Source organism: Apis dorsata, unplaced genomic scaffold (genome assembly GCF_000469605.1).
Source record: "Apis dorsata unplaced genomic scaffold, Apis dorsata 1.3 scaffold_527, whole genome shotgun sequence".
In the NCBI taxonomy this organism is placed as follows: domain Eukaryota; kingdom Metazoa; phylum Arthropoda; class Insecta; order Hymenoptera; family Apidae; genus Apis; species Apis dorsata.
Genome location: NW_006263750.1, coordinates 1,022,529 through 1,031,101, shown reverse-complemented (window position 1 = coordinate 1,031,101; position 8,573 = coordinate 1,022,529). Strand labels below are relative to the sequence as shown.

The 8,573-nt window shown below is 41.3% G+C and overlaps 1 long non-coding RNA gene across 3 annotated transcripts in view; it reads right to left on the bottom strand.

The window, feature by feature from the left end:
• The window catches only part of LOC116186254, a 441,761-nt gene that overhangs the window by 111,052 nt on the left and 322,136 nt on the right, over positions 1–8,573 (bottom strand). The window contains exon 4 of one of the 3 annotated variants that reach the window (XR_004151213.1): positions 3,207–3,953. The exons of the other annotated variants lie outside the window; for them this stretch is intronic. This is a non-coding gene — a long non-coding RNA (uncharacterized LOC116186254). Of the gene's footprint in view, positions 1–3,206; positions 3,954–8,573 lie in introns of those variants that run through there. 3 annotated transcript variants of the gene reach the window in all.

Here is an 8,573-nt window from a genome sequence, read left to right as displayed (position 1 = left end):
AAAAAAAAAAAAGAAAGAAAATGTTGAACTTGCGCAGGTGATCGGAAGAGAAATTTTCAGCGAACGAACCAAGCAAATATCCGGAGGGGTTCGAGGGAGTGGATAGGCAAATCGGGTTGAAATCAAGTGGTGGTAAATGCTCGAGGCAGGCTGCTAAGGCAGTATCTACGAAAGAAGAACCGACGAAGGAATTCCCAAGGATCGAGATGAGATAGCGTGTGTGCGCGGGGGAGGGGGAGGAAGAGGAGGATGGAGGATAAACGAGGAAGCAAGAGGAACTGACGTGCAGCTCCGAAGCGGAAGTAAGTCCTTTTCTTCGACTTTTCCAGCTGGCATCGTCTTCTCCGATCATATTTACATTTTACTCGTGAAATTCGCCCGGGGATCCGTTAGATCCGTTTACATCACTCGCGAGATCTTATTGACCCCATTAAAGTTCCCTCATCGACGTTGTTGCGCCTTATCGATTGACAGTGCTTCTCGACATTTCCTCGAAACGAGCGTGTACGTATTCCATTCCCGTATACTGTACCCAGGGAGGATCCGAAATAAACAATATTTTTTGTACGGTGATAAATATAATTTCCTATTTTTTTCTTTTTTAAATCGGAAAGAGCGAAGAACAGAAAGAAAAGAAAAGAAAAGAAAAGAAAAGATGTGACGCGTCTTTCTTGTTACGCGGAATCTCGCTTTGAAATGAAAGTTTACGTTACATTTCGAAATAATTTTTGGAAATAGAGAGATACGGATAAGCGCGGATAAAAATGAAAACGTGTTCGAATCATTCATGCGCAAACTTGGGATAAAAATTCGATTCGAGGATTATGTTGGATTTGAAAAAGTAAGGAAACATCTATAAAGCGTATAATCTATAAAGAAAATATCTCTCGTCACGGTGGAAAGTCACGTAGCTTACCGAGAGGAAATATTTGACAAACAAGAGGAGAGCTTTCGACGCGGCTCAATCACGATCCTTGTTGAAAACTCGATGGAATAAGATTACTAGGTTGTTTTCGATGGTCGGGGGAACGGCGTGAAAAACGTCGGGCGCGGTTGAATTTCCCGTTCAACCGTGGAAAATCCAGCGGAGAAAGTAGCAGCCGATACTTTGCGGAGGACAATGCGGTACACGTGCTCGGCCGACCGAAAACTGAAGGGATCGATCCTTGGGCGTTTATCGGGAACGGCAGAGGCGCTGATAAAATAATTTGACGCTGCCTGGCCGCGAATAATGGGCGGACAGAATGAAAAGAACGCGAAAGAGCGAAAGGGATGGGAGTACAATGGGACGATCCCCATTGTGTATCTATTCTCAGCCAAGGTTCGCGGGACACGCGACTAATTTTCGCTTCTGAATAAGATTATGATAATAAAAATGAAGACCTTCGAGGCTCCCTTCACAGGCTTCATTTTGTTTCATTCCTTTTTCCACTTCACTTGATCCATTTTTTCCTCTTTCTTTTATCTTTTTCTTTTAAAGAGTTCGACGCGTTTGCTGCCATCAAGAAATATTATAGACGTGCCACGTGTAACGTATTCCTAGTTGTATGGATAAATTAATAATACACCCACATGGTCCTGGCAATGATGGTGAATCTTTGATGTCGCAAAGAATATGATATTAAATTACGTGTCAAAGAGCGACATCGATATGTCTTTTAGAATCTGTGATTCGTCGATTCTTATCGTTGCAACGTTGAAGCGTTGTCGATGAATGGCGCCCATCACATGCCAAGTCGACAATGCTGTGAGCTGCTGGTGAGTGAGATGATTCGTGTAAGAAGAAAAATAAAAAAGTGGAACGTTCGCGAGTTTTACCGAGAAACGTCGACGGGATCAATGGAAGATAAATGATTCATTCTTTTCTGGAAGATACATTCGTTCCGAAAGTATTCTTTCTTCTGCCATTTTTGCCCTGTTTTATTGTTATATATACGATTATTGGAGAAGAGAGAGAAAGAGAGAGAGAGAATAAGATCTATCGCGTTTCTGTTCGCAATTGTAAGATTCGTGACGTAATATTTATGAGTTTCCTTCCTCGATTACGAGTGATTAAACTACGAATTTTTCTTGACAAGGTACGTTTAACTGGTTCGTAATTACCTTTGCAATCGACCTGGTTCTAATTATCGCGAAATTTTAATTTTCGCCGGAAAATCAACTTTAAATAAGCAGCTCGATGAAACTGGTAAGTTAATGCGTGCACATCGATAAGCTTGGATCGTAAAAATTGGTCCTTTATTCGCCGATATTTGAAATCTGAATTAATCACCATTCATTGGCTTCATTTGAAATATCGAGCACGACCATTATACTATCGCGTTCACGCGGGCTAAAGATTATTTTTGCAATGTCCTAGAGGGGATAGTGGATGAAATTTCGGATTTGCTGCGGGCGAGAATTGATTATTTCTTGAAATCTCCATTTGAAATTCGACGGAATAATATATGCGAAGTGCATCGAATACGGCGTGTCCATTAATTCCCGCTGTTTATTTATCAATCTACTTAACCATTTGATAATATCTCCGTAACGATCGTGTTTCACTGATTCGCCAGAAACGTAATTAGGTATAATTAAACGAGGTTAGTTAATAAACTAACCCCCCGGCCCTTTTCGCCGATCGATCGTCGATGGACTCTAGGTCAAAATGAAAACAGAGACAGAGAGAGAGAGAGAGAGAGAGAGAAATAAACGAAAGAGAAAGATGAAAGTAGACGACACAGACACAGAGCGATAATGTGTCTAGTTAATAATTATTTGAACAATACTGATCGCAGCTTGATTGCTAATGAAATCGTCATTTTCAACGGTGATAATGTAATCTAATAGCGTTGATAAATCTATTTTAAACGATTCGTTTCACATATAAAATAAACGTTCGCCCGTATATACGTGTAGTCTACGTATATTTTGTTTTGATTGGACGAAACGAGGCAAAAAATAAAAGGAAAAATAGCTTTCGGTTAATATTCTATCGTCGAAACGTTGATTTCTTTCGGTAATTGCGTATACCTCAGAAATACCAGGAATTGTTTACACAATATAATGTAAGCACGTGCTTCGCTAGAGAGACAGCGATGTCTGATTAAAAACATATTTTTACAATCAACAATAGCACTCGTGAAACTCGAACAAGTTTGAGTTAATTTCTTTCGAAATTCCTCGAGATTAAAACGCACAAACATCGTTAAATATTAAATACCGCGAAATAATTAATACTTTCTTGGTCGAAAGTTCATTTCGCCCAGCGGAAAAAGAATTTTCGGGACACCGACACGATTAACGTCCCCGAACTTGATCAAATTTCCATTTCCTTAATGAACTTCAACTAACTAAAAAAAAACTACGGCTACTTTAATCGCGTAACATTACGCCATCCTCGTTAACCTCGTTTCGCCACCCGCCATTGTTGTTATCGTTCTGCCGTCGTAAAAAAAAAGAAAAAAAAAAAAAAGAACTACGAGAAACGAGGACAGACTGTGCGCGCGGAGGGATCGAAATTAAGATCGAGAGGATTTCAAAGAGGATTGAAAATGAATCTTGGATCAAGAAGAACGCAGAAATATCGCGCTTCTCGATCTTATTCGCGATTTATACGTACGCAGCCAGGAAGGCCTGCCGAATTTCGATCCCAATTACTCTTCCAGCGGATAATGGGCGGATAGTTGGCAGTTAGCTTGGTCTCGGTATGGCGGTCGATTAATTGAAAGGTAAACTTACCGGTCGACTATGGCCAGACTTTCGAGAGGGGTTGAACGTGCGGCTGGATAAGTGAGAGAGGGGTGGAAAGATGAAGTCGAGAGGGGAGTAGGGACGTTCGAAAAAGGTGGGCTAAAGTGAACGAGCCGATGGGTTGGGTTGCTCGAGAATATAGTTGGTGATAGCAGCACGCAGCATCGGAGACTACGCCTTGGGAAAGAATCGAGAGAGCCAAGCTCCGAGCCACTTACCTGAAAATAGAAAAGAAACAGTTAGCCAAGGTAATACAAATAATTGAGAGAGAACTTGAGGGAAAACCGTAGGGTAAGATAGGGAGGCGGTAACGGCCTTTCTCTCTCGTGAACATCTTTCTTATTGTATTTTCCAGATGTTACGAAAACAAGTTTTTTCCCTTTGCTCTAATAGGGATCTCTCAATTTCGCGAGTGTAAAGTAATAACTCGTGGCGTGAGTTTACGAGATATTTTTCCACGAAATGAGTAATATACTTTTCGGAGAAAAATATATTATTGACAAAAACAAATCTATTTTAAAAGAAATGTAAAAGCAAAAAGAGAGAGAGAAAGAAACTCGGTCCGTCCAATAGATAGATATTTGACTCGGGCGACTAGCGTGGTAATAACCGATCGAGGCGCTAAAAAACATATTAAGTAGCAGAGGAAGGGAACCGCGGAATGGGCGAACCGGTAACAACTAGCCACGCCGATCCGGCGCCAACCTCTTTACTTATTCGTACCGCAAACGCGTTTCCCGCTAGTTACACGTTAATTGCAACCGGTGAAATTGATGGTTTCGCTTCGGACACGGTTGAAACGGTTTTAATTTTACGTCGTTCGACCGGCGTATAACACCGGATCGTTATATACTTCCACTCCTTCTTTCTATCCTCGTTGTGGATCGAGGATTCCGAGACCCGTGGAACCAGGAACGAAAAGATTCATCGTGCGTCGTTAAGCCATCTATCCAGCGAGCTGGATCGCTAATTAGAAGAAACGAAGCGTCGATTAATAGATGATATTCGCGACGGTTTACGAGAGTATCGAGGTCCAATAATGAAGAGTTTGCTCGAACGAAATGTTACGTACGCGTAAGAATAAAAAGGAAAAAGAAGCTGGTAGTTTGGTAATCACCAACCCGCGCAATCCCCGCGTCCGTTTTGCATCTTTGCGCGGAAAGTGAGAGGGACTGGGGAATCGAATGTTACCGTCTGAACAAGGGGAAGTTGCGACGATTAATAACCTCGTTACGGGGGTGGGATCTGTTCTTGACGGCGAATCGCTTCTTACGAGTCGCTGCCCCTTCTAGTCGGACGAATTATGAGGGGACCTGAGCGGACCTGACACGGAAAAGCAACTTTGAGATTGGAGGGCTCGCTCCGGCGCTGGTTTATTGCCCCATCATCGTGTTAATTATTGCTTCATCATCGGTTCGCCCTCTCTTTTAATTAGACCCCTCCCCTCCCGTATTAACCGGTTTCGGGGTAGCGGCAGCCAGTTACGCCTTCGTAATAAACGGTAATTATCGCATAGTGGGAGAAATCGTTGGCGACTATCGCGACAATGCGCGTTCACAAATTTTTAGAGCCCCTCGCGCTCACGAGAGGGGGAGGGTTCGATGGGAAGATTCATTCGAAGTTTCGTTCGAGAATTTGTTTATATGAAACGGAAATATAAATAATAATATTTTTCTTATTCACAGTGCCGGTTACAGAATATCAAATTTCAATTGTACCGAGCGTCGAAGAACGAAAGCAATCGAAGCTTGCTGTTGTTCGAATAATCATTCTATCCACCGACTGCGCGCCATGTTAATCACCGTTTAATGGGATTACGGTGGAATATGCCGATGACGGTTTTTAATAAGTAACTCATCGACAAATGACGTGATTACCGGTAAACGTGGTACGCGCACGCGCTCGAAAGCACGCGCGTTACACGCGCGTCGACACCGTGACTATCGCAATCGAAATTTAATAGGGGCATTATCCATTCAATAAATAATCAGACCGAAATCAATCTAATAATCCAATCGCGTTCATTAAATATCGGTCAATTAAACGGTACGCCCGACAGAAATTGGACGCTTAAAATTAATCGAAATTTTCGCCCCTCGATATTCTCGGCTATTGATCCGAGACATTTAACTCGCGATACTCGGCCAAATCCCTCGACACATTTATCGGATCCTTTGTCGAATCAAAAATCTTCCTATTATGTTCTTTCTTCCTTCCTCCCTCTCTTTCTTTTTTCCACGAATTCTCCAACCCCAATTTTTCCCTCATTTCGCCTTAACCCTTGACCGTTTCCATCGAAGACTCTCCCTTCCTCCTCCCTCCTCTCGCTTTAAAAGAGACGAACGAGCGAGCATATAGGGTGCCAGATCGTGGGGCGCACCCCCGTTAATTACCGGAGTTTTAATGAGCAGAATTGCGCCCTCCGTTCAACTCGATCCCCACCCTCGTCGCCGCCACCCCTTTGGCCGCCAACGGGGTTCGTCCTCACGTGGCCGAACGGATCTATCCGCCCTGTCTCGCCCTGCCACGTGGATTCACGTGGATTCAAGGGATAACCCTCCTAGTGGTAAGGTAACCACGCGGCTCGCGACTCCTTTTCCTTCTCGCGCGAAATGATATTTTCGCGCATGAGACAGCGTGGCGCGCATCTTGAGGCCGCATTGTTAGCGCGGCCGCGCGTCGAACCGCCCGCGTATCATTATTTTTAATTAACGATCGCGCGCAACCGTTCCACCCCGGCTCCATGGGAAACATCATCGGCCGCATTAATGCGGCCCCTAACCCCACGCCCGCTAACGACGCTTTAATTTTAATGAATTCGAATTCCCGCGACTCCGCGCCATTCGAGCGACCAGCTGTCGCCGTGGCTTCGTTTTGAAAATGAATTGCCGGATCGATCGGTCTTTCCACCGTCTTTGATTCGAGATAATGCCGCAACGAGGAAGGGTATAAATGAAAAGAGAAGAAAGACGCGCTACTTTTTTTTTTTTCTTTCCGCGCAATGTGGATAAATTGATTCTGGATTTTGGAAAAATTTGGAGATTTTTTTTTTTTTATTTATTTATCCGAAACGTTGAATAAAACAGGAAGTAATTTTCAATCACGAAATGTTCGAAAGGATGGTTTTCGAACGGATGAAATTTCGCCAGGAGGAGGATTAACTGGAAATATTTTCTCGCTTTCAATTTGTCGGAATAACTCTCTCGATATTTATTAGAAATGTGCTATTTCACCCTCGATATCTTCGCCAAATCGTGCGTCCATCGAATCCCCTATTGTTATCCACGTTCTATTTTTGACGGAATTAATGGAGTTTCAGCAGCGCGAATATCAGAGTGAATATCAGGGGAACAGAGGAGCGAAGGAGCGAGAAGCTATACGGGATGGACGAAAGAGAATAAATGTGTTCCAGCCAATCAACGCCACGGATCACGGTTATTCCACGGTTTCTTCTTTCCGATTAAATCGTCGAGGATGAATGGCGGTCGAACAGGCTTCGTGTCACCGTTTCTGCCCGACAGCTTTCCTGATGTATATTGTAGCGGGATGGTGGTGAAATTAATCGGGATTCGATCCCATCCGAGGCGACGCAAATTGGAAACTACCCTCAGAAACTAGTTCCGCATAATTTCAATGGCAAAACAAATCCCGACTGGGATGACGCCGTTGGTTTGTATCCCAACAACCGCCAATATTCGTCTCTCCGTACGATCCCAGGTAGCCGTAAACTTTGTTCAATTATCTCGATATATTTCCCCGCGAATAGCAATCCTTTTATTATTAATGATGCGTAGAATGATGAGAGATTATCTAATTATACTCCTCGTATATTTTTTTTAACTTTTTTTTAATTGATTTTTCGTGAAAATTATGCATTTCGTTTTTTTAATTTTTTTAAACTTTAAACTTGTTTCGTATGATGTATAACAATTTTTTATTTTTTTTTTTTTTTTTTAGAAGAAAAAGATGTATTGTTCGTATACTATTGAATTATCATTCGAAATAGTATGCTATCCATTTATTTATATATTTCAAAATATATTTTTCATTGATTTATTTGGAAAAGAAATAAGTATAAATCATCGCGGGAAATATGTATTTTAATTTTTAACCGTATTTCGATAAAAATGTAACGAAACGATATAAAATAATTTAATAATTAATAATTCAAAAGCAGGTATTGTATTTCGTGTATTTCGATTATTACAACGATAATATTTCGTGATTTTAAAATAGGGTTCCGATATAAATACCATATGGGGCAAATGCTTCGATAAATTTTAGAAATGCAAGCGCGCGATAATAGAAACATCGTTCATATTACGTTATTTTGTATATAATCCGGGGATTGAATATTGAATTAAATAGTTATAATTGGATTACGTGTTATGGAAACGCAAATTAATTCAATTACTATAGAGCGTTGAAGCGCTTTTTAAATATATCCTATGCCCGTAGGATCGATTGTGAACGTCAAAACAACAGAGAGATACACAAATTTATAACAAGCCTGTTATTTTACGGATGAACCGCGAATAAAGATACGGGAGGTTGTTAATAAACATCGGGCATATGTTTCCGGGACGAATGTACGCGTCGACGCGGCAAACAAATTCTATTTAAATTTGTACCCCCGAATATACGTGCATATACCCAATTATATTTGAAAATATTCGCATGCAGTTAAAAAAAAAAAAAAAAAAAGAGGAAACAAAAAAGAGAAAAAAAAATGAGAATAAAAATAAATATCAGTTCAAAAAAGAAGCTGAGATTCATTTGAAAAATTTCGATGTCGATTGATCTATACACACATATATATATATAAACGACATTCACAA